General features: G+C 37.6%; 1 protein-coding gene across 2 annotated transcripts in view; it reads left to right on the top strand.

Annotated features, from left to right (window-relative positions):
• Thnsl1 (threonine synthase like 1) overlaps nucleotides 1-26,274 on the top strand; it is a 186,254-nt gene that overhangs the window by 123,127 nt on the left and 36,853 nt on the right. The window lies entirely within an intron of this gene.

Raw genomic sequence — 26,274 nt, 5'->3', positions numbered from 1 at the left:
CCTGCTCGCGCCCCGCAGGGACTCGCGACGAGGAGGCAGCGCGGCTCGCTCGGGGCGGAAAGAGAAAGCGCTGCCCTGTCCCCCTGCCTTCCTAAATCCGTCGCCCCAGCCCCCGGGCTAGCAGTCTCCCTGACTCCTCCCTACATTTTTATGCGCCCGTTTGTCCCCAGTAAATGCGTGAAAGAGCCGCGATTCTACGGGTTCTCGAGTTTTTTGGTTGACAAAAAAATATCCTGGACGGTTTCAAATCCTCCAACCTCCGGGCCGGGAGTTGCAAAGAGCCACGCGATTGCTTTTACCTAGGACCATACCCTTGGCGATGGACGTTGGGCCTTTCCTTAAAACTGCGTTCCCGGCAGGGGGCAAAAGAGGTTGTTATAAAATGACTGTATCTGCTTTACCACTCAAAACACCAGACGGTCAGACTTTAGTTGTTTCAGGTTGCAGTTGAAAACGACGGCTCTCCCTGGTTAGAAATCTTTGTTTTATGAATCTGTTGTTAAATCCAAACCCTAATATCAGTTCCCTCCCAACCCGATGTCCTGGTTCTTTGTCTTTTCCTCCAGGGCCCTCCTTTCCCTGTATTCAGGCCTCTGGTCTCTGACATCTCCTCAAAGGTTCCACACAGCCCGGCTTCCAATTGAAGCCCTGAAATGAAGACAGATCCCTTGACTCAGCCTCTCCAAAACACTTTTGATAATCTTGGGGTTCTGGCACAAGGAATGCTGATTTTGCCCGGTTTGAAGGGAAAGTAGTTATCAGTTCATGTCGCTCTGGGTTGGCAAAATAGTCACTCAGATGTGGCAGTCCCACCATGCTCAGCACCGCTGGCCTTTGATGTGTCTTCTAAATGTTATGTGCAGTGAAAGGGTTCTCCAAGATTAAGCACCAGACATGCGGTGACTCCCTGCATAAATGAGAGATGTTTCCTAGTGCACAAATGAACATTTTTCTCTCAGTCATTGTCCGGAGGCCCTTATATTGAACCATTTCTGTAGTCTGCCTCTTTTCCCCAAAATCAAAGACCAGGCCTAGAAATCATATTCATAACCAATGTCGCTGGAATTTTCAGGAACTGAACAAAGCTATCATGATGATCAAACTTTTGAGTTCACTGGACTGGTTAATGCAGCTTTGCTGGTCACACTGCTTCCCACTGGTTATGGTGGAGAAGATCTGTGGGGGGACCAGAGTTCAGAACTGGTCAGAGACACCCAAAGGACATGCTGTGGGTGGTTCACAAACCTTAGTGCTTCAGTATCAAACTTAGCCATCCAAAGCTCAGTGTGAATGCATGGGCCAGACTAGGTGGCAAGAGACTTTAAAATATTTCACAGGACTGGGGATGTAGCTCTGTGGTGGAACTTGTGTTTTGCATGTGTAAGATTCTGGGTTCAATCTCCAGCATGAAGGGAAGGGAGGGAGGGAGAAAGGAAGAGAAGGAAGAAAGAAGGATTGAGAAAAGAAAAGGATAAAAAAATTAAAGGAGTAGTTGCAACATAGAAATTAAAAAGCAACCACTGTGGTCCAGCCCGGACATTGTGGAAGATGTAAGGGAAATGGTTGATAAATCTTTTTTTCCTTTCAAAGACCATTAATTTAAACATAAAACCCAGTAGGTTCATAATGAAAACAAACAAACAAAAAGTAACTTTTTGAAACACAACAGGAATTTTATGAATGTACATTTGAGAACACCCATATAGAGCTTTATAGGACATTTCATAAAGACCACAGAATTGTAAATAAGTAGTTTTTTAAAATTAAATCATTTTATTTATCATCTTTGTATGTTATAATATTTTATATGGTCTGATTATACTTCTGTACATTGGACAGCATTAATGTAATATAATATTTGATATCAAATGGTATTTGCAAAGACCAGTATTGAAGAATAACAACTCATTTGTTCAGGATTTATTCCTAATCCTTCATTATGAGGATTTAGAGTCAAAAAAATTCTTTTTAAATCTCAAATTTCTGTTATATATCTAGTGGTATAGCTTTAGACTAGGATTCCAGTGTTTCTAGTAATAATTCGTATGACTTCAGCCAATGAGACTGAGTCAGTTATATCAATGTAGTATACTTCAATTTTCTCATCTTGAAAGGGAGCAATACATTTCTTTTCTACTATATATAATAATGAAACTAATGTGAGATAAAATATGAGAGAATTTGAAAAATGCTATCAAGCTGTAAATATTATTAATTGGAGATGCTATCAAAAATTCATGCCCAAATATAAAATTATTTCATGTGAAAATATTAGGGAATTGGGGCTGGAGTTATAGCTCAGCAGTAGAGCGCTTTTCTCAAATGTGTGAGCCACTGAGTTTGATTCTCAGCACCACATATAAATAAGTAAATAAAATAAAGGTCCTTCAACAACAAAAATATTTTTTAAAAAATTAGGGAATTGACTTTTGAAATTGATGTTAAGTTACTAATCAAGGTGACAATCTGGTACTGGTATGAGGATGAATATAGAAAAATGAGAAAATTATTAAAATAATGGAACTTTCCATTAAAAATGATGTTTTAGCTCAGCCTGTATATTTTCTAATAATTCTTTGAAGGATCTGCAAGAATAAAGACATGCATCTTTGCAAAGTTAGTAACTTCTAAGTACGTTTGCATTTTTCTGGCATTCCCTTTACTTCCTTTTAGTTATAGGTTCTTTGCATTTTAAATTTTGAAATTATCTTGTGCCACTATCATGGTGAAAACACAAATATTAATAATTAACTGAATTCTCCACCAGATTGGAGACTTTTGTCCTGTAAGTACATACAAATCTTTTGACATTTTGGTAGTTCTTTGGTTTCTGCCAATATGAATCTGTTCTTGAAGGAACAATTCAATCTATTCACCTAGGTATTCGTAGCTAGTTGCTTAGTGATACTAGATTGGAAATTCAGTGTCACTAAGGGCATTTAATTCTAAGCCCTAAAACAAAAATAAATAAATAAATTTTTAGGCTGGGAATTGTGTTGAAATACATAAACATCTGAAACTTAATGACTCAGATCGTTAGTCACAGAGTTACTGGTTAGAATCTGGACGAAATCCACTGTGGACAAAGGCCAGTAATAATGATGATGATATTTTGCTTTTCCATAGTGCTGAACAAAACACTCTGAAAATGTTAGAAGCACAAAAGAAAAAGTGGCAGGATATTTTCCTGTAAACACAGGCTAAGTAAGCATCTTGCTAACTTCAAGGTAATTTTCCCAATCTATATAAATACAGCAAAAAGAAAGGTAATTACAAATAATTATAACAAAAGCCAACTTAAGCAAAAGGCTCATTAGTATTCGATTAACATAGTAACCCTTCTTTCCTAGCCTCTTGTTTGAAGCAGACTGGATCCAATGTGTACAGTCCTAGAGTGTTTAAAAAAAAAAATTGGCTCCCTAGTAGTTCATACAAATAAAGCCAGGAAAATTACTATAAAATTATTTATAAATAATTATAAAAATTATTATACTTTCGTTAATAATTAGCCTTCCGATTGAGAATACACAGGGTAGATTGAAGCCTGCTCTCTTGCAATAATGTCAGACATGAGCAATATCATCAGCAGTAAGTATTGGGCTGCTTCAGAGATATCCTCCCACTATCTTCCCATCTGACCGGATCAGGAATTGGATAGCTTCAGAGAAAAAGAATAATGTGTCAATGTGTTCCTCCAGATCTCACAGTCCTGGCAGCCAACCTCAACTCTCTTGGCCACTATAAAGCAGTCACTGAAAGGACACAGCTGCAGGAACGAGGGACTAAGCACTAAATAAATCCACAGGGCTGGAGGCAGAAGTTATATACATGACCCTAGCACAGCACTCTGTGGCTACAAATGAACAGATTAGTACCTAATGGTGCTGTGATAGCTTGTGCAAAATTAGGTGGTGCTTCAGCCACTGCTGAGTTTGGAAAGATGTCCACTTTGAAAAACGAAAACCAAAAACCGCACAGAAAACAAAGGGCCTCCTTAATTGACAATAACTTAGGCTGACATGATGGGGAGACCAAGGACCAACTTGAAAGGAAAAGTTTATTCTCTTAGCTATAGGCACGTGTCTTCAGATCAGAGTTGATGTATGATACCCACAGGTTATAGTCATTGCCAGGTTCTGGGTTGCATTTTAGAGTAAAGGTGGAGAAGCTTGGGAAGCCCTTTGGGGAGACATGGCTTGAGGGTGGAAGAAACTGAAGCAGAGATTGAACATTGATAACACTTCCCAAAGTGTGTTTTGATCCCCATTTTTTTAATGTTTGGGGAAGACAATGCTGTGATTTATTAGGTCTGAGGAGCCATAAGATAAGCAAAGTTAAAACAAACCTCTATGTTGATGGATCTCCAGAAGCCTTTGATATGCCAATATACACTGCCAATGTTCAACAAGACTTTTGCAAAATGGATTGTATCTGAAACTTCTTTTGACAATGGAAACCCTTTTAGAGGGTGGGAAAAAGTTTTTAAAAATTGCATTATTGGGCTGGGGTTGTGGCTCAGTGGTAGAACACTTGCCTAGCACGCATGAGGCTCTGGATTCGATCCTCAGTGCCACATAAAAATAAAAGATAAAGGTATTATTGTGTCCACCTACACTAAAAAATATCTTTTTAAAACATTGCATTATTATGAAATACTTAAATTTATGGCTTTATTGTTATCTGAAAATAAGAGACTTATAGGGTCTTATAGATACACTAAAATCTAAGAATTTTTTCAACCTATGCATTTGTATTATTTCTTTTTAAAAAGGTGCAATGGGCTGGATATTTTGGCACATGCCTATAATCCCAATACACAGGAGGCTGAGGCAAGAAGATTGCAAATTCAAGGCCAGCTTGGGCAATATAGCAAGACCTTGTCTCAAAATTAAAAAAAAAATTAAAAAGGGCTGGGAATGAAGCTCAGTGGCAGTGTGCTTGTCTAGCCTATGTATGGCCCTGTGTTCAGTCCTCATCACTATAAAAAATGATGATAATGATGACGACAACAGGAGCTAAAAAAGACATGGTTTAGGCCTTTTTCAAACTCTGAAAGACTTTTTGGCTTTATTTGTAGTTTGGGACATCCTTCAAGTTGATGTGAATCTTTGTATTTGTCCTAAAAAACAAGGAACCTATTTCCACCTGCATTCTTCCCCACCCACCACTACCTTCTTCTGTCCCTTTAGGTGTGAACAAAATCAGTCTTCCGAGTAGCAAGAGAGATGAAATCCATCTTCTTGTGGCAATTCCCTTTTTGCTTCTCTCAGCGAAAATGCAGGGGCTAGCAAAGGCAATTGTTTTTATACATGGCCAGCGTGTAGAATAACCTGGTGAACCAGGAAGCAAAGCTGGGCTGCTATCACAGCTCACACAGGGTGTGGGCCTGCTAGACTCGTGGTGTACACGTCCAGAACAAGGAGAGTCTATTGCAGCACCCACATTAATAATCCTGTGGTTTACATGTGGAAAATGGAGTTCTTTGTGTTTTCTAACCAGGGATCTCTTAACTACACTTACTCCCTCAGCAGTACCTGTACAATTCACGGCAAGTTGAACCTGGCTCGCAGAGGGTCCCATTTGCTCAGTTTTAGCCATTCTGTTTATAACTTTAGAAAAAGAAAATTAGAAGGCATTTTTTATTCTGTTTTAAATCAGTATATAAAAATTGGTTCAAGCTTGAAAATATAGGAAAAAAAATAGAACTGAAATATAAAGATGTTGGTATCTTCTTCTAATTTTTGTGAGTCTGAAACATTTCTCTTATGTAGTTGTAACCAAATGCTTGCTCTTGAGTTCGTATCCTTCTTTTCTGCTTTGCACTTCAAGTAAAATAAACATATTTTAACACAGAGTTTTTCCATGGTATAATGAACGTTTTGAAATAGCAATGCCATCATTTATTTAACCATTCCCCAATATATTTATATTACTCACAAGTTTTGATTTTATAAATACATATAAATATGTGTGTTTGTAATAAAACATTTATATGCATTCTATTTCTGGAGGATAAATTCTCTAGAAATGGAATTTCTAAGTGAGAGGGTATAAATATTTCAAGGCTCTTGATATGTATTGCTAAATTTAGCTTACAATATTAATGTCTTTCTTCAATGAAAAACTACAGTAAATCTTATGGGATTTTTTAACTAAAAGTGAGTAAAATTTTATTGCTAAAATACTTTGAGGTTTGAAGGAAAAGAATATTAGCTAACATATGTTAGAAACTTAGTAATTGGAACTAATAAGAAAAGTCAGTTTGAATTTGTGATTAATTCTTCACTGTAGACTACTTTCAAACAATGTGGTTTTAACGTTGTAGTCCATAAAGTAATACCTAGACTAATGAAAAGTTTACATGTTCCTTTTTAGGCTTTGGGATCAAAGTCAGACAGACTCAGCTTCAAAACCAGACTCTACCTGACCTTGGACAAATTTCTTTATTTATTTGCTTTATTTTCCCCATCTGTTCAATGATGGTAATGTCAGTTTGTTTGTTTGTTTCTTAATATTACTATGAGGCTTATATAAAGTAGTGTATTCAGAGTCTCAAGTATGCAAAGTGTACTTATCTACTATTAAAACTGGATAATTTTAAATGGAATTCCTAGTGAGTTAGGATTTCTGCATTAATAAACAGACCAGTTGAATTTTTTTTTAAATTTTCTTGTTGTTGTTATTGATGGACCTTTATTTTTTATATGCGGTGCTGAGGATCAAACCAGTGCTTTACATATGCTAGGCAAGCACTTACTACTGAGCCACAACCCCAGACCAGTTGAACTGTTTTTTTACAAATTAACTTACAATCTATAAAATCTTCTTTATGTATATGAGCTAACATTTTCCCTTGAAGTTCTTTTATTTGTGGTGATATCAACCTGCTCTGTACATATTATAACATATGATTCTGAGTGTGTTTGACCGTGTGTGTGCGCACACGTGTGAGCATGAAACAAAAATCTTCAATAAGGAAAGCTCCTGTTGTGGTGAGATGTTGCTCTGCAAAAGAGTGCTTGCCTAACAACAAGTGTGAGACCCTGGGTTTGAACCCCAGCACTGAAAAAAAAAAAGAAAAGGAAAGTTTTTCTCTAGTTTACCTGTCTAGAATTAATAGTGATGTATTTTCTGAATTCAGGCCTATTTATTTATTTGGCACTATTGGGTACTCTACACTTAAATACATCCACAACCCTTTTATTTTTGAGATAAGGTCTCCTTAAATTGCCCAGTCTGATCTCAAACTTGTGATCTCCTGAATAGCTGGGATTATGGGTATGTACCACTGCACCCAGCTCAGGTCTATTTTTAAAATCATCCCTTTGTTAGTTTTTATTTTATATTAGAAATTTTAGAAAAGCTTGATATAATGCTCTTAATGTTTGTAATATAAAGGATAATAAAAGCTAACTTCAAAATCAATTACTATATACTTCAAAGAAGCTCTATATCAAATATAAATACATCACTAATCTCAATATTTATAATTTATTCCTAAGAATCAAGTGTAAATGGATCAAATTAAAATTTGGGGGTGGTACTAGGGATTAAACCCAGGGGCACTTAACCACAGAACCACATCTCCAGCCCATTTTTTTGTTGTTTTGTGTTTTGGTTTTGGGGTTTTGTTTTGTTTTGTTGTTGTTGTTTTGAGACAAGGTCTTGTTAAATGCTGAGGCTGGCTTTGAACTTGTGCTCCTCCTGCCTCGGCCGTTAGGATTACAGCATGCACCACCACACCTGGTTCAAATTAAAAATTCTAAATTAAAAAATCAAATGGAAATTTTTTCTAAATGTTTAAGAAAGAATCGGGAAGATGTTATACATACGGAAAAATTCTCCCAGTTGGCAGAAGTGGGCCACGAACTCAGCGTTTGGAATGAAGCAGCTTTTGGCTTCCATAGGCCATTTCAGATGCTATTTGGTTGTTGTGGTCCATGGTTTTCTTTTTTTTTCCCCGCGCTTACCTTACCTTAGATTTTTCCCACTGTTTTTCATCTCAGCAAAACTATCATGATCCTTCTGAACCTGAACTTCAGGCCAATGTTGAGGTTATCTGACTGTCTCTCAGCTTGAGGAAGAACAATCAATCAGATTCTCTTTGATTCATACCAAACTTACAAATAACAAACATCCCTAAATGTAAGAACTTTCCAACCCACTCTACATTTTTAAGAATATTTTAATACCTTTATTTCACTTATTTATTTTTATGTGGTGCTGAGGATCGAACGTGCGAGGCAAGTGCTCTACCACTGAGCCACAGACCCAGCCCCTCCAACCCACTTTAAATCAAGGTGATTCCGAGGAACAGGAGACTCAGGAGAATCTAGTTTTCTGCTACGCCTGGTGGTTCACACCTGTAATCCTAGCAGCCTAGGAGGCTGAGACAAGAAGATTGCAAGTTCAAGGCCAGCCTCAGCAAGTTAGTGAGGCCCTAAGCAACTTAGTAAGACTCTGTCTCAAAATAAAAATAAATAAACAAACAAATAAATGGATTTAAAGGGCTGGGGATGTGGCTCAATGGTTAAGCACCCCTGAGTTCAATCCTCGGTACCTTCCTCCTTCCCACCCCACCCAAAGACTCTAGTTTGCATGGTAAAGCCAAAAGCTAAACCAAGAAATAATTTCTTATATAATAGCATTCAAGATTGATGTCATTGGCTCAGATTTCTCAGCATGTTCAGCACAATTAGCCACAGAACTGATACCCAAGTCACCTTTTACAGAAAATAAAGGAATGAGAGATGGCTGACTCAGGCTTCTCTGTGCGTCTGGGGATTTTGCCAGAGCTTAAGTGATATAGACAGACTGACTTAAAAATTATAAAACTCATACCTGAACTTTGTGCCCATTACCTTTTCACCTTGATAGTTAAGTCATATTACCTCCCCCCCACCGCCCCCCCACCCCGCCTGGTGCTGGGGTTGAACCCAGGTGCTGGGGTTGAACCCAGGGCTTTGCCATGCTAATCAAACACTCTATCACTGAGCTACACCTCCAGTCCCCATCTTATCTCCTTTATTATACTTTTGTGTGTGTGTGTAGGGGTGTTATAAACTTTCTGCATTCTTTTCCAACTTTTTTCCCCCTAAACCTTAAAACTAGTTTGTATTTCTGAGTTCTTGTATTAGGTATACTTCTTGTGATCAACCCAGTTAATTAGACAACACTGTTTCAAAACAGCAGGCATAGGGGCTACATAGCTCAGTGGTAAAACATGTGCTTAGCATGCAAGAGGCCCTTGGGTTCAATCCCTAGCACTAATGAGACTTAAAAATGGTAAACATTGTGAATGGTAGAAACCTTTTTGTGTTAGTTGGAAAAGCTGAAACATAAGTTTCCAATGATTTTTCTTATTCTTAGAGACATTAGACATTTTGAGAAGATTTTCTGTATCTTGTCAAAGAAAAATGAATAGGAAAACTCTGATGTTAAAAGCAAATCATGAAAAATGTAAAATGATGGTCAACCCAAAACTCTTAAAAGCCAGTATGCTTTTTTAAAAAAATATTTTTTAGTTGTTGATAGGCTTTTATTTTATTTATTTATATGTGGTGCTGAGAATTGAACCCAGTGCTTCACACATGCCAGGCAAGTGTACTACCACTGAGCCTAAGCCCCAGCGCCTCCCCTATGCTTTTTTATAGAGGAAAATAAAGAACAGGGTGAAAATAATGATCAAAGAATACTCCCCCAGGAATGGGGGAGTATTGGCCTTGGTTTTTTATTCCCCTAATTTTAAGAGGTTAAGGAAAACATTAGGCCTATAGCTAATTGACCCATAGACAACAGGTCTAAAGCCCTCACAGGGCATTCTGTGAATGTCTATAAAGATGAATGGAGAATGTGGGAGTCTTCCCTATCTCCCATGAAGAGCAGCTCTGCCATGAAGCAGTTCTCTAGGTTTGGGAGTTTAGAAGATTTTTGTCAAGGGAGTGCCCGGATATGTAAACCTCCATATATTTTTTTTTTTGCTGGGGGCGGGGGAAGAACTGGGGATTGAACTCAGGGCCACTCGGCCACTGAGCCATATCCCCAGCCCTATTTTCTATTTTATTCAGAGACAAAGTCTTACTGAGTTGCTTTGTGCCTTGCTTTTCCTGAGACTGGCTTTGAACTCGCAATCCTCCTGCCTCAACCTCCTGAGTCGCTGGGATTACAGGCATGTGCCATGGTACCCTGCCATTTTACCTGGTTTATACCAGAGTTTTTTATATATGGACATTTGAAGTGCTGTAATTCTTTGTCATGAAGGTTTCTTATTCATTATATTTGCATGTATACATATACAAATTAAAAAATATAAATTATAATGTATTCCTACGTATTTAATGACCACACTGGCTTTGGGCCATTAGAAGCCAGTAGCACCCCCAGTTGTGACAATCGAAAGTGCATTCAGGAAGAGCCAAATGTTCCTGAGGCAGGGGGAGCAAAAACATCTCTAGTTAAGAACCTCTGCTCCTAGATTAATAGTTTCTATGCTGGCCTTGGTTTTTTATTCCCCTAATTTTAGGAGGTTAAGGAAAACATTAGGCCTATAGCTAATAGACCCATAGACAACAGGTCTAAAGCCCTCTTGGATATGTAATGTGACACGAGTTTGTGGAAGAGTTTTCATTCTTTAATGCTTCCTGGAAAACAGAAACATGAACATAAAAAAATAGATTTTGTTTCAAATATAGAGAAACACAAATAAAAGTTCAAGTCAAAAAGCAAAACCAAAATTTAGCAATGACCCTTTATTTTATAAAGGCTCAGTCATTTTCTGTTTTCTTCCAATCCCTCAAAATAGGAATTTGGAGTTTATAATATTAATAGACCTCTGAGGTTCATTAATATTATTTCATTTCATATAAAGAAATGTGAGTCTCAGGAGGCTGAGCAACACAGTTAAAACTGCACACAGAATGCTGTTTTAAATTGACAAGGCTTAAAGCAGGATTCCAAAATGAACTTTTCTTCTGAAACCTGCCTTTAATATAGAGGTGTTTACGTTAAGGTGAGCAAGCCGTTGTCCAGGTGAGCAGCCTGCTATGGTGGCAAACCTGGAATGAGGACTCCCAACATGGTGACCTGCCATTGCCATTTACTGTGCCACCTGGGGACTCAATCCTGAGGTTCAGTTCCTCCCTGTGGAAAATGAGAACAGCTATAATTGATGCAATGATTGTGGTGATTACATTAGTACCACTGTCACTGTCATCCATTTTATTCCACTTTTCCTCCTTTGCCTTCCTCCGTCTTCACTTGTGTGTTCCTTGCATACACCCAGGGCCTCTGGATCACAGTCCTCATGTGCTTGTTCAACTCTCATTCTGAATCCAGTACTATAGAGAAGTTTTTGGAAATTAAGTTCACAGCATGGTACAATTAGCTAAAAGCTATGATTGGCAATTTCTTAGTATCCAAAAATGATTTTAAATTTCCAAGAGCTTAGTTGTCTATGAATATGAAAAATTTAGTTCTCTGCAAAAACGATCAGAGATGGAGTAGGAGGAATATTAGAGATCATCTGGTTCAGCAAGGGTTACTTTTACTGATAACTACTCAGTCTTTTGCAGGGCACCCCATTTCATTTTTGATCAGTTTCAATTGTTGGTAAGTTCTCATCCTGCTCTCCCTGTACCTTTTTTTTTTTTCTTGGACAAGCACTGGTTTCATCTTCTTCCTTGTTCCTTAAAGAGCTATAGGACCTTCAGCAAGTCTATAGAGTTCACTGCATCTAAAAATGTCATAGGGTTAGTTATGTAGCTCAGTATTAAAGTGCTTGCCTAACATGCATAAGGCCCTGTGTTCAATCCCTAGCACTCTCAAACAATAAAATAAAACAACAACAAAAAAATCTGTTTCAAAGTGGTCAAATACAAAATAATGAAACTAATCCATAATTTAACCACCTGAAACCTTTTCTCATTCCTAGTTAGTGGGGGTTGTGTAACTTGGAAGGGTACAGAATTCCCAGTGATCTAATCTTTCCATTAAAGAATACCATGAGTATGAATATTAAAGCTTCAGAATAAAACATTGGCTGAGAAAATGCATTATATTTGCTTTGGCCTGTGCCATATCTGAAATGTCCCTCTAAAACCCATGTGATAAATGCTTGGTCACCAGCCTGTGGTGCTACTGAGGGATGGTTGAACATCTAATAGTTGGGGCTCAGTGGGAAGAATTATTGGAGAATGCCCTTGAAGAGGATATTAGGACCCCAGCCCTTCCTCTCTCTTCATTTCTCAATGCCTTGAGGTAGATGGGCCTCCTCTGCCACATGCTCCTGCCATGGTTTACTGCTTTGCCATAGGCCCAAAGCAACAGAATCAAGGTACCATGGACTGAAACTTCTGAAACCATGAACCAAAATAAGCCTTTCCTCTTTTAATGTTATTTATCTCAGGTATTTTGTCACAGTGATAAAAAGTCGACTAACACAGCTTCCAATAATATTTGGACACTGTATAATTTGGGTTTGAAATGTCTCTGAAATGCTTACGTATTGAAGACTTGGTCCCCAACTGATGGTGCAATTAGGAGGTGGTGAACATTTTAGGAGGTGGGGCCTAGTTGGAAGAGGTAATTCACAGGAGGTTAAATTTTGTCCCTGGACCTGTCTGCACATCCTGCTTCCTAACTACCATGACAGCTTTCCTCTGTCATGCCCTTCAGCCATGATGTTTCTGCCTTGCCATAGACCTACAAGCAATGGAGTCAGCTGACCATGGACTAAAACCTCTGAAACCATGAGCTAAAATCTTTCCTCCTTTGAATGGATTTTTCTCAGGCATTTTGTCATTGCAACAAAAAACAGACTAACACACTCACTTAATAGAGGATGCCTATAAGAATACCCTGAGAAGAATACAGCCAGATTCATCACCTTCTTTCAGAAAAATAAATGTTAAGCACACCCCAAAGATAATATAAATGGAAATTTCTGGGTATGTCCAGGAAAACGAAACTTGAACCTGACACTTATGCAATTTGCTCTTTTGACATATATATACTACCTTCATATTTAATTGATAAAAATGAAATCTGTGCAAAGTGCTTTATAATAAAGTGGCCAACAAAGAAGAGACCCCATTGTATGCTATGTGCAATTTTCTCATTAACTTCCAAAGCACTATCAACTTTCTCTTGAACTGCAATACCCTCTAGCCTTCTGTAGTCCTTTCCCCCAGTGCTGTGGGCCTTCTTCTGGACATCAGAAATACCTTTCATCTGAGACACTTTCCAATATCAACTGAGCAGCCTATGCTACCAGCCCAGTTCCCTGACACCCTTTCCACTATTCCTTTGTACAATCTTGGTCAGATAGAATACAGGGATCAAACTGGGTGGAATATGGACAAGAAGGATACTAGAGACTAAGGAAAACCCTAGTAAGGTGTACTTCAGGGGCCCTTGAGGAGCCTGAGTATGTATATGCCTTTATTTGTGAACTTCCATGCTCTCCCCAATCCTATAGCCAATGATTGGTGATGAGATCTTAGATCATTCCCTAACCTCTCTGTGCCCCAGTTTCCCTGTCAGTAAAATAGGATGATAATCTTATTTAAATCATAGAATTATTATGAGGACTAAATTAACCTAGGTTAATCACTTAAAACAACACAGATCCTTATAAATGCTATCTGTTTGCTATTATTACTAGAGATGAAAATGTGACCAGTCTCTTCTTCATTTTATTGGCTATTCATGGCTTTGAAAAGTTATAATAACTGAGTTGTTTTTAACCTAACATAATAAACAAATTTTCTCCCTATTATGAGTAAGATCCATTGCTTTTTTCATCATAACAGTCCGGAAAGATTCCAGATTCTGTGGGTTCCAAGTTCAATTTCCCTCTCTGCAAAATCAGACCTTCTAAGTCTTCTATCCTGGTGTGTGTGCATGTGTGTGTGTGTGTATGTGTGTGTGTGTGTGTGTGTGTGTGAGAGAGAGAGAGAGAGAGAGAGAGAGAGAGAGAGAGAGAGAGAGTGGCAGAGGTGGATGCAGCTGGTCTGGACTGGCCATTCTTCTGTCATTACTCTATATAATGAAACCGTGTGATTTCTTTCATCATGTGCAGCTGATACCACCCGGTCTGCCTTTAATGGACACCATGCCCAGAAATGATGAAAGGCTTTAGTTCTTACAAATGAGAATACCCCTTCAAATGAGCTGAATACTGTCCGTGAAGGTAGAGCATGAAAGATCATGAATTTTATTTCTTTTCTTTCATTCATTAAGCCCTAATATTGTTCATTGCTTTACTCTTTGCTTAATTCTATATTCAGGGCCTTGAACAAATTTTATAATAGACTTTTCAGCAGTCTCATCATGATCCTGCCCCTCCTTTATGCCTTTATTTAGATAGTAGTAATCCCTGTATGTGTAAGATATATATTGTTCAAATAATTATGACCTGACATCCAAGACTGAAAGAGATCAGCTAAAGCCTAAAGACATAAGGAAATATGATAAATCAATATCTTTTTCTAAAAGGATCTAAACATATTCCCATAAATGAAACTTCTGGTAGTTCTGATCATCACTGGGAATTGCAAATAGTAGAAAGTGTTTACGGAAATTGTCAACAGCTAGACTTTTAAAAGCCTATCTATGCTGGGTGTGGTGGTACGCACCTGTAATCCCAGTGGCTTGGGAGGCTGAGACAGGAGAATGGCGATTTCAAAGCCAGCCTCAGCAAAAAAACGAGGCGCTAAACAACTCAGTGAGACCTTGTCTCTAAATACAATGCAAAATAGGACTGGGAATGTGGCTCAGTGGTCGAGTGCCCCTGAGTTCAATCTCCAGTACCAAAAAAAAAAAAAAGCCCATCTATAGATGTTCTTGGGCTCTCCCTGATTTTGTTATCAGGAACAGGTTTTCCCAAGCCCAAGAGGGAGGACCTCCTCTGTGTCCCTTTTGCTTTGTCTTTTATACTAATAATCCTTTTCCAGAGCTGATATACAAAGGAAGCAGATCATAAACCATTCTGTGGTACTCCTGCCTGGAGGTCTGAGAAGGCACAAATGGGATGTCTTGCAGAGCCAACACAGTAGACTTAGAAAGTAGGAAGAGCTTTCCATGCTGTCAGCCAATCTCCTTTTCATGCATGCCCACAGTCCTGCTCATCAAGTAGCCAGCATCTTCCATATTAAGTTGTCTAAGATCCTCCCTAGACCTGGTAGTGTTTTACCTAGACCTGCCTTGCCCACTGTTAGGCACATATAACTTCTCATTTCCTGAAGCTTTTCCTTAGCAATTCTTCCAAACAAAGTTTTATTTTATTCTGCTCTATTTGGCTCTGACTCCTTCTGCTGGGGCCCCTCTATCCACTGGAAGCTAATTCAATAGTCCTTGATAAGACTTGATAGTGAAATTTCAGACACTGTACCAAGGCGATGAAGGCAGGTAGGATGTTAAGTATCACCTACTTATCCCATATTCGGATATCTTTGGAGGCACAGAAGTTATATCATATATGGGCACTCACTCTCTCTACTTTCTCAACCCTTGTATTTGGCTTTTTTGTAAGTAGCAAGACAAATGATTTCAGTTCTTAAATGTTTTTTATTTTCGTGTGTGTGTGTGTGTGTGTGTGTGTGTGTGTGTGTGTGTGTGAGAGAGAGAGAGAGAGAGAGAGAGAGAGAGAGAGAGGGAGAGAGAGAAAGACACCAGGGATTGAATCTAGTGCAGCTGTACCACTGAGCTACATCCACAGCCTATTTATTTATTTGTTTATTGACAGGGTTTCATTAAGTTGTCCAGGCTGGTCTCAAACTTGCAATTCTCCTGCCTCCGTCTCCCAAGTAGCTGGGATTACTGGTGTGTGTCACCACATCTGGCTCCAGGCTACTCCTTTAGCTATGAAGGCTCAGAACTCATTACTCAATAAGTCATGGTTGATGAGGATGAAGGGTTACATGCTTAAGACCTACAGAAAATGTTTCATCACTCCTCTTCTACATGTCTATCACAGAACTACAGAATCCACAGATGTCTTTCTATAAGTGAGCTTGTAAAAAAATTCATACAAAAAATAAAGAAGAAAATGGAAAATGAGGCCACGATGCTAACTTTTCTAACACAAGTATAAATTGGAGTTTTGCTATATTTTTTCTTTGCTTTAATAATATTGTAGCATATACTTTTTAAAAGAAAAATACAGAGACCAGTGAATTTGAAGAAAAAAGCTGGAGAGGGCCTCTTGTTTGCAAAAGTACAAATAAAAACACTTTTCAAAACTGCTACTTAAATGCTGTCAATAGTTACAAAACCCCTGGAACCAGTGAAGTTTGTCAAGTAGGCCTTTATCCTTCCTTATCATGAACATTCTTAACCATTCCCCAAGGAATTCTAAAACTGTTCTAAGAAACTTTTGCATCATCCTAAACTTGCATCTGCTCAGCTTGATTGCCTTAGGAAAAAAAAAAAACTTACTCTTTTATATCATTTTGCATAGCAACATCCCAAACACAGCAAACATGATGATGCATGGAAAATACAAAGAGTCTGGGAGAAATACAGCTATGGAGGGACTGGGCATGTGTTCCCAGAAACCACTTGAGGACTGTGGAGCTGCTCTCCCATGACAGCTGTAAGGGGCCAAGCCCATTCATGGTTCTCATTTCCTGAAGCTCTTTCTTAGCAATTCTTCCAAACAAAGTTTTATTTTATTCTGAAATCAGGTGAAAAGGGGAGAAAAAAATCAATGTTTATTGAAAGGGGAAAAATCCTTTTAAGATGATGTGTATTCCCATAAGGATGGACTGCATATTTTAGAAGTATAGTAAGTATGCACTATTCTAATGGTTACCATAGGAACAAAACTTTCCCCCCATTAAATGGAAGGATAATCACTGTAGAAAATTTCCACTCAAATGTCTAAGTTACACAAATTAAACACCATTTGGGATTCAAGCCCAACTCTTTGTATATTTGAAGCCAACGGATTGAATATTTGAAAGGTGTTAGATGAGGAAGAGGTAAGAGAAACTGTTTCCTTCACAACATTGGCACATCCAATAATCAAACTATGAGTTTACTAAACAACCCATCAAATGGGTTGGTGGCCACTGCTATTGCACTCAGCCTCAATTTCCCAAGAGGGCATCTTGCCAGGTCTCAACTGAGAGGTCTGCTAAGCAATATCATAGAATTCTCATCCTTGATCCCAAGTATTTGTTCTGAAGAAGAGAGCAAATGTGACCTACGACCTCATAAATGGACATGTGGGTTCTGTGAGCAAAATTGAATATCAAACAGGGTTATAATTATGGAAGCCTTTTACAACAAACTGGCTCTGTGCTAGTCTTAAAAGATGGGGTGGTCTCTAGGAAGAGCAGCATGTTTAGGTAGCAGAGCCAGCGCCATACTCCTTTTCTCCTGAGATGCACTATACTTTTCATATTTGTATATCTTTGAATTCATGCTACTTTAGAATTGATGGTGTCTCATAGTCACTCTCAACCAGATGGCAGCTATGATGTAAGCGGCATTAGACACACATAGGCCAACTTGGTCATTGTCATTTCCACTGAGTTTTGTCTATGATTGACTCCATATACATTAACTGACATTTAAAATATCTTACAAAATATTACATTACTTTTATTACTAATTAGAACAAAAAACCCCAAAATATTACACTACTATTTATTCATGAAATGAAAAGTTCTTGTATACAGCTAGATGTGGAAACAGCTGAGTGGCAAAGTTTGATACTAATGGAAGGAAGTGGCTGTCATGGGGGGAATGACCAATGTCATCAAAGAACAGAAGAGGAGTCAGCAGTTTGGCATAAAATCCCAGAGACAACTGTAGAGCCCTTTTATATGACAAGTTGTATTACCCCTCTCCCCCATGGCACAGAAAATGTAGCAAAATATGGACCCGGACACCTTTGAGTGAAAAAGTGATACAACTGAGTCTACTGTTAATGTAAAGATTTTTAAAGATTGGATTCACCTTCATCTTTTTATATTACATTAGAGAACATGAAAATGATGTTTGAAAAAACACATTACCAGCTCATTTTTCTAAGTTGTATACTGTTAAATAAAACTGTAAGAGGCCATTAATTTGGACTGGGCTCTTATAGTAGACTAGGATCAATAGACCAAATCACAATAGACCAGATTTCAGTTAATCACAGTAACTGAAATCTGGTTGATCACAGGAGGCCCTGTAGCCCATAAGCTATTTAGGCTTTAACCTACTTCACTGGTTTCTATGCTTCACTTTGATTTTTCTAAAAAGGTATCTGATCCTGCTGTTGGGTAGAATTCTCAGAACCTGCTCTGGTTCTAGACATTGTCCAATTTGTGAATTTTTTTCCCCTCTCAAATGAACTCTATTAATTTTTTAAAAAGAGTTCATGAAGAAAAATTGTCTTAATTTAAAAAAAAGCTGTTTCAACTAGTATAAAATAAAAATCTCAAGAGATAAGAAAATGTGTTTGAGACTTTTTTCCCTCAGTGGTATATAAGAAAATAATAAATCTTACTATAAGGAAATTTTAGATTTAATAATATACAAGTATGCAAAAAGATGAATAAGTAAAGTATTATCTCTTATAATAGAAAAGTAGAAGTTTAATATGTAGAATAGGGGTGGGGTACAAATCAAACTCCATAAGATCCCTATAAAATATTAGTTAGCAAATTACTTTTGGAATTCCTTTTATATTAAAAAGTTGAATAAGCTGTCTATAGAGTATTTGAGTTCTGATGCAAATTTTAAAAGAATCTAATAATTTAATAATAGTTTAATAATCTATTTTGAGAAATTTGGCCTTGGTGTCTGTATTAAGAGGACTGTAGTAATAAAATATCTAAAGATTCACTATAATTCAATTCTATTTACATGACAAGTAATTTAGCTATTAAAAACACCATATAATAAATCAATGCCAGATAATACTTAAAGTATATTTATATCTCATGAGATAATAATAGGAACATAAAACTGAATAACAATAGAACAATATATCTTTTGTGAAGGGGATTATTCTGATTAAGTTAAGGCATTTGGCTTACATTTTTACTTTGGAGAACTTTTCCTTTTTTTAACTTTTAAAAAAGTATAATGGTCAATTATCATTAACTTGCTTGGCTAATACTGAAAATAAGTAGAAACTTTGAGGACTCAGAATTTTGGCACATTTTTCATTTTATTTTTTTATGTTATAAAATGTGCCTAGAGAAAACAGAGTCTTTTAGGATTTACTACTATATTTTAATTCCCCAAAGGGTGTGTCAAAGCAATTTTCAAAAAGCTTTAGACACATTTACAAAAGAGCAAAACAATTTCATGGTACAGTAAGGTGGTAGTCCAAATTCTGTTATAATTTCAGGCCCAACTCACCCATCTCACTGTTTATACCATCTATTCACATAGGACACTCATGTTAGCCAGTGCTGGACATCATCTAACCATGTGGGTGGCAGCTGCCTGTCATCTCAATAATGCTGAAGGAAAGCCAGGGAATTTGTTTCAAAGCGTTTGTCCAGATTAAACCACATGTGGCCTCCAGGGTGCTCTGGGCCTAAAGCCGAAGCCTGCTGGCTATGTACAACGACCAAGCTTATCCAGGAAAAAAAAAAAAAAAGTGGACTGTCTCCTCAAAGCCAATAAAGATAAAAGAAACTTGCTTTAGTCCAAAACAGCACAGCTCATGGGTGGGAATTGCACAAGATTAAGGTTTGTCCTCTGTGTTGGCCCAGAAAAACCAGGGAATAGGAAAAAAAAAAAAAAAATGTCGACAGCTGCTCAGTCCCTCTGTTTTTTGTTTTCCTTGCTTACAAGAAACTTTAATTGGACACTTCACTTCACCTTAACTCTTTTCGTGACTAAGGGGCTGTGAGCATGTAATAGCAAACTCTGAAACAGTTATATCCCCTTAGGTGATACTACAGTCATTATCATATCATTGGAATAGAGTCCTATAAAAGGTAAGACTTTGATTTCTGGATCTTAGAAAACTTCAAGTCCTCATAATAGTCATTGAATAAGGTGGTATGTAGGTGATGGGAAAGCTGTTGACCCTTGTTATTCCTTGGCAAACCATTTGGTAAATTGTCACTTGGACTGTCATGGAAGAAAAGCCACATGCCTATCTACCCTTCCAGGAAACTAGTTGGAAAAAGTTCGAATACTGTGGCAAGTTGACTGCTTTAGCAAGATAGTAAGAAAGAGAAGAACCAAGTGTGCTGTTTGCATGGAGAGATGAAAGTGAAAAGAGGAGATCCAACCCAGGTTTTCTCTGTATGTAGCTTGCAATCTAAATAAGTGAATAGCCGCCCAGTATGGGAAAAGGAAATCAAGAAACAGAAAAACATAAAACACTGGAAGAAGTAGACCCAATGCAGACCTCACCACCAGGGGGTTGAAAGCAGATCTCAGATGGTTCCAAGAAATCTAGACAGGCAAATTCAACACAGTGTGGCCCAGGGCAGGGCAGGATCCCATATCCATTGCCTCTCTTCTATCCAGAATGAAAACATAGGCACGTTGAAAGCCAATAAAGCCATTCCTTCCTTAATGAGATCCACACTATTGATAGTGTGTGGCTGATAAAGAATGAGACAACAAAAAATCTATTTCTAACATGAATGCTTATATTGATACAGGATGTCTTTTTTGGCAGGAGTCTTCTGATTCCCCAGAGACTGAAAAAAAGGACAACCAAGTGTCTGTCAAATAGGTGTAACTCTCCTCTATATAAATATATAGGTTTTTTATATTATGCACATACATACTTATGGAATATTGTTTGGAAAGATACACAAAAGATACACAAAAAACCTTGTGGTTGCTTCTGAGAAGAATAAAGTGGCTATAGGAAAAGGGCATGAGGGATAACTTACTTATTCTCCTTATTTTATTTCTGATTAAGTGAAAATTTTGGACCATGTATATATACAACCTAATCATACTTTTTTTTTGACGGGGGGTCAGGGGAAGCAAAATAAAACTAGTGCCTAATAAAATTATAAGTGCACCTTGTAACTTTTAACTTAATTTTTTAATTCCTGGGAATAATATCCACAAATACATAAAAAAATATACAAAATGATGTATTTTCAAGTTCATTGCTTTTAAAAGCAAATATTAAAAGAAATGAAATAACTTAAATACCTATCAACAGGGCACTGGTGAAGTATATTTTATTTATCTATACAATTCAGGACTATACACTCATTAGAAGAAATATAGAACATTCTGTATTGACAAAAGAGTTCTATAATATTACTCACTGAAAAAGGCAAATATTATTGCATGCTCTTATTTGAATTAAAACAAAAGTGAAAGCAATCTAGATATGCATGTCATATTACTATATATGTATATTTGTGTGTGTATGTGCCCTTGCTTTTATAAAATATTTCTGAAAATAATTAAAATTATAACATTAGTTGTTTCAGGGAAGGAGAACCTGGTGGCAGAGGTTTAGGGGTGAGATGAATACTTTTTATTCCAAAAGAATTCCACACATATTTTCTTCATTAGCAATGTCATTTAAATAAGTGTTTTCTTGCTTCATAGATCACACTGCTTAAGTTATGACACTTTTTAACAAAAGTACATATATATCACCTATCCAGTCTTATTTCCTATACAAGCAGCACTCTTTAGAATAAGCATTTTGCATCTAAAGGCCATATCTGCATGTGAAGTTTTTAAAAATAATATGTGCTTTTTAAAAATAATAAGTTTTAAAAAATAATATGACCCTTTTACATCAATCCAGGGGAACAATATTTTTCAGTTTGCAGGTATAATTGGCATTCACTTGCTCAGGTGTTAGTTTCACTTCCATTTCATCAGGTACATGATGTGTGAAAAAAAGAAAAAAAACATGCTACCACCTCTGACCTCACTCAACATTTTTTTTTTTTTTTTTTTTTTTTACTATGAAGACATGACCCTGTTGTGGGTGGGCTAATATTATCCTAAGAATATGGAGAACATGGCATGATCATCAAGAATGTTCTTTTGTAATTGGGACCACTCTTTCTAGACAAAAGGGTATATCCTGTTTCTTGTTTTTACTTTTCTCCTCCCATCCCTCCCCCCTCCTCTGCTCTCCTGTTGCTCCTATATATTTCCTTTTAGCATCAGTTTCTTAGATTGTGTATTTTAAAATCTTTAGGGTGAGCAACATGCTGTGGTTGACAACCTCAAATTATTAAAGAAGTTTTCATCCTCTAAAGATCTAAAAATTAGTGACATTTTCACTTTGCTTAACATTCTTTCTAGTGTGGCGGTTGATGGTTTGAGGTTGGTAAGTGTTGAGGCAACTCATGGGCTCTGGATCCCTGAGTGTTTTCTAGCACTCTGATCAGTTTGAAGACCAAACTTTTGTTGGAGCTAAGTTGAAAATAGTATTGTATAGTTTAGCTTTATAGTTATAGACAGAACTCAAAAGAGGGTCGGACAAAATCAAGTTCGATTTCTTTGTTTTACAGATGAGGAAACAGTGATTCTCCAAGCCATACAACTTTCTATTAGAATAAAACTTGTTGATCTAAATATATATATGACATCTCTCATAAGAAAGTAACCCTCCAAAAAAATCATCTTGCTCTTTTTGTCCCTTATCCATGTTTGTTTCTTAATCAGTGTTTTTAAACTATTATGGTTTAGTTATGAGGTGTTCCCCAAAAGCTCATTGTGTGAGACAATGCAAGAAAGCTTAGATGTGAATAGATTGGGTTATGAGAGCATTAACCTAATTGTTGCATTAATCCTCTAATATAGATTAACTGGGTAGTAAATACAGGCAGGTAGGGTGTGGCTGGAGGAGGTGGGTCATTTGAAGTGTGTCTTTGGAGTATATCTTTTATCCTTGGTGAGAGGAATCTCTCTCTGCTTCCTGGCTTCATGTCCTGAGCCACTTTTTCTCCACCACACTCTTCTGTCATGATGTTCTGCCTCACTTAGGGCCCAGAGCAGTGGAGCTAGCCATCTATGGACTGAGACCTCTGAAACTGTGAGCCCCAGAATAAACTTTTCCTCCTGTAAAATTGTTCTTGTCAGGTCTTTTGGGTATAGCAGCAGAAAAAAAAATGACTAAAACGTGAACAAATCACCTTGCCTGGTTTGCTAAGAAGAACTTGGAAATGGGAGAATTAGATGGTCCTCATGAGAGTTGGGATATTAGCAAGGAGTAGCCTCCTTCACTGCTTTAAAGCATTCTTGAGATATTGAAGTTACCTTCCATGAGTGTTGAAACTGTATTAATACGATTGTATTAATAGGCACATGGAGTCATATGCTCATGCTATAGCATTGGCCAGTGACATTACCCTATCTAGAGAGAGAAAAGGATTTCGATGGGAGACTTTGGACTATAAAAACAAAACAGAGGCAGGAACACCAGTATAGATATGGGCAGGGGAGAGGAAGTCTTGGAAAGGTGTTAAGAACCTATTCTGACTTCTCTGATGTTTTACCTACTTATTCCAAGTCTCCCATCCGATTTCCAAACGGTAGAGTGCACATTCATTTGACATTGCTTTGTCCCAGGGTGACAATCTTATTCACTCTGATGAATTCCTAGATTTATCATTCTACTCCAGATCTGTTTTCTGACTCGAATTTCTCCCGGTCTCTAATCTATTTCTTGATCAACCTAAATTTCCAACTGAATGTCACAAAATTGTTGAAAGCATAACATATCTAAAATTGTATTCTTGATTTCTTCTTTATATTCTCCTCTAGAATTCCTCAGCTCAGAAAGTGGCACCCCAACTTCCTGGTTGCTCAACTCTGAATTTTGTTGTCATCCTTGAAACTTTCCTCTTCCTATCCTTTCAACCCATTACCAAATTATATTTTTACCACCAAAATATTTGTTGAGGTCAACAACTGAGCTTCATCTTCCTTACTGTAACCTTGGTCTGTACCATGTAGTAAGGGACTACTAAAAAAAGATTACAGGTTTGGGCATTTATCTCAGAGGTGGAAAGCTTGTCTAGCATGTGCAAGATCCTGAGTTGATCCCCAATACACACATACATTCTTCCATAAATAAATAATAAGTGTAGTTTGCATGGTGCCACCTCTCTGCCAAAAACACGTGAATGACCCAGCTTCTTTTTTCATCTTCAGTTAGTACCTTCCTCCCAATGGCTGCCTCCCTCCTATGGGTGCCTCTGATCCTTTGCATGTTATTCTACTTTGAATTCTTTGCCTTCCTCAGCTCTTCTCTTTCCCACGTCTCCAAATTTCTACTAAAATTCCCTAGTCTAATTTTAGATGTCAGCTCCTACAGAATCTGATTTAGGACTCCCTTGATAGTCTTTTGTATAATATACTATTTTTTTTCCCCAAAACACCAAATTTATAATTATAAACTCATTTGTGTGATGATTTATATCTTCCTAGCATAACTATTTTGTTCACTCCTATGTACCCAGCTTCTAGAAGTTTCCAGCATGTAATAGACACAGCCAATATTTGTTGAATGACAATGAATGAGCTATGTTAGCTGAATGTTGGGACCTTTTACCTCCCTTGGGACCGCGGCCATTATTGGGTGTTGGCTGAGTCGGCCTCATGGGTTAGCATTTCTGTTTATGTGACCTGGCTGGATTGGCGTTTTCGGGCTTTTGACTTTAGCCCCGCCTAATGGTTCAATCTGAAATCTGCCTAGGCCCCTTAGTGATAGTAACGTAACTGCCCCTTATTGGTTCTCACTACTGTCTCTTCTTAGTCCCTCCTATCACCATATAACCTTGTCCCTGACACAATAAAATTGAGATTATTGCACCTTCACGGTTGACTCATCTCCCGACTCCGTGTGATTGTGGGCCAGGTTGGATGGCGGACATGTTCGAGACAGTTAACCCTCTCGCTCAGCACTGGAGACACTAGCTGGTCTAGTGCACTTCACTACCTCTGTTGGAGGGCGGTTCGGACAGTTGGTGCCTCGGAGATGATAGGCTGGTCTCCCACGTACCCTTGTTGGGGTGGTGGGAGGAAGCTGAAGAGATTATTATAAAATAATCTATATTTCTTTTTTCTTTCTACTCTATTCTAGCCTAATTACCTTTTGATTATGGTTTGTCTGCCTTATATCTTGATCACTGGGAGTGAATGCTGATTGGACTGATTAGACTTATTTAGGTGAGAGATGTTTCTTCAAGACGTTGCTAAGGTTCAAGTGCATTTTATTTCATATGCATTTTTCTCTAAGGTCCTGAGAACAGTGAACTGTACTCCCAGACTTGAGATCAGGTCCTGAGCTCCATTAATTCACTAGTAAATATTACCCATGAGGCTTTATTGGAAACAGTCTTGCAGATATTTCCCCTCAGTAACTCTGGAATAATTACTTTAAGTTTATCTTTCATTTTGGAATGTCTGTTCTGAGGTACATAAAAAGTATTGCCAAAATTTGTCCAGTTACTAAAGATAGAAGTTACTGAATATAGAGTTGTTATCATCTGTGTGTGCCACTTAGGAGTTTAACCAGGCTACGCTAATCTTAGGTTAGATTTGTAAGCCTTTCAATCAGGTCCTTTCCTGCAACCAGATTTTATTAGTTTGGCAAATTCTATTGACAGTATGATAATGGGCCTAGTACCAACTGGATAAAACTACTACAGAACTGAAAGAATTCTTACTATGAAATGTTAGCAAAAAACTCATAGTCTTTCCACATGCCATCTTTCTGACTATGCTGTTAGAAAAATATTGTTTCCGTAATTCTCATCATAATGCTACAAAGCACAGTTATGAGTTATCTTACAGAAAAGGAAAGCGTAGCAGAGAAAGATTTCATAGCACAGTCAGTGTCTGAACTGAGGCATGAACCTGAGTCTGCTTCACTCCATCTCCCAAACGCTTCACCACTACATGAAATTGCCTCTTCCTGACTTGATCAGGTACCAACTATTTGGTATGGTATCAACTGGTTTATTTGGAAACAAAAAATTCCTACCCTTTGATTTATGTCATGAGAAAAAATACTACTGGATCATTAAAATTCATGTTTGGATATTGATGAATTTATTCAATAAAAGATTTCTTTACTATATTCTATCCACCAGCTATTTTATAGTATCTAAGGAATGCAGATAAAGGATACACAGCCTTTTCCCTCAGGAAACTTGCAGTCTCACGGGAAATAGAAAAATATCCAGACACATATAATACAACATGATTAATGCTGTAACATAAAGCTGGATTCTAAGGAATCAAAGAGGGGTGCTACAGAAATGTGATGTGAACTGACCCTTGAAGGCCAGGGATTTGCTAAGTAGACTCACAGGA

This window comes from Marmota marmota, unplaced genomic scaffold (assembly GCF_001458135.2).
Source record: "Marmota marmota marmota unplaced genomic scaffold, marMar, whole genome shotgun sequence".
In the NCBI taxonomy this organism is placed as follows: domain Eukaryota; kingdom Metazoa; phylum Chordata; class Mammalia; order Rodentia; family Sciuridae; genus Marmota; species Marmota marmota.
Note: the sequence above shows the minus strand (reverse complement) of the source record. Positions and strands in the feature narration are given on the sequence as shown.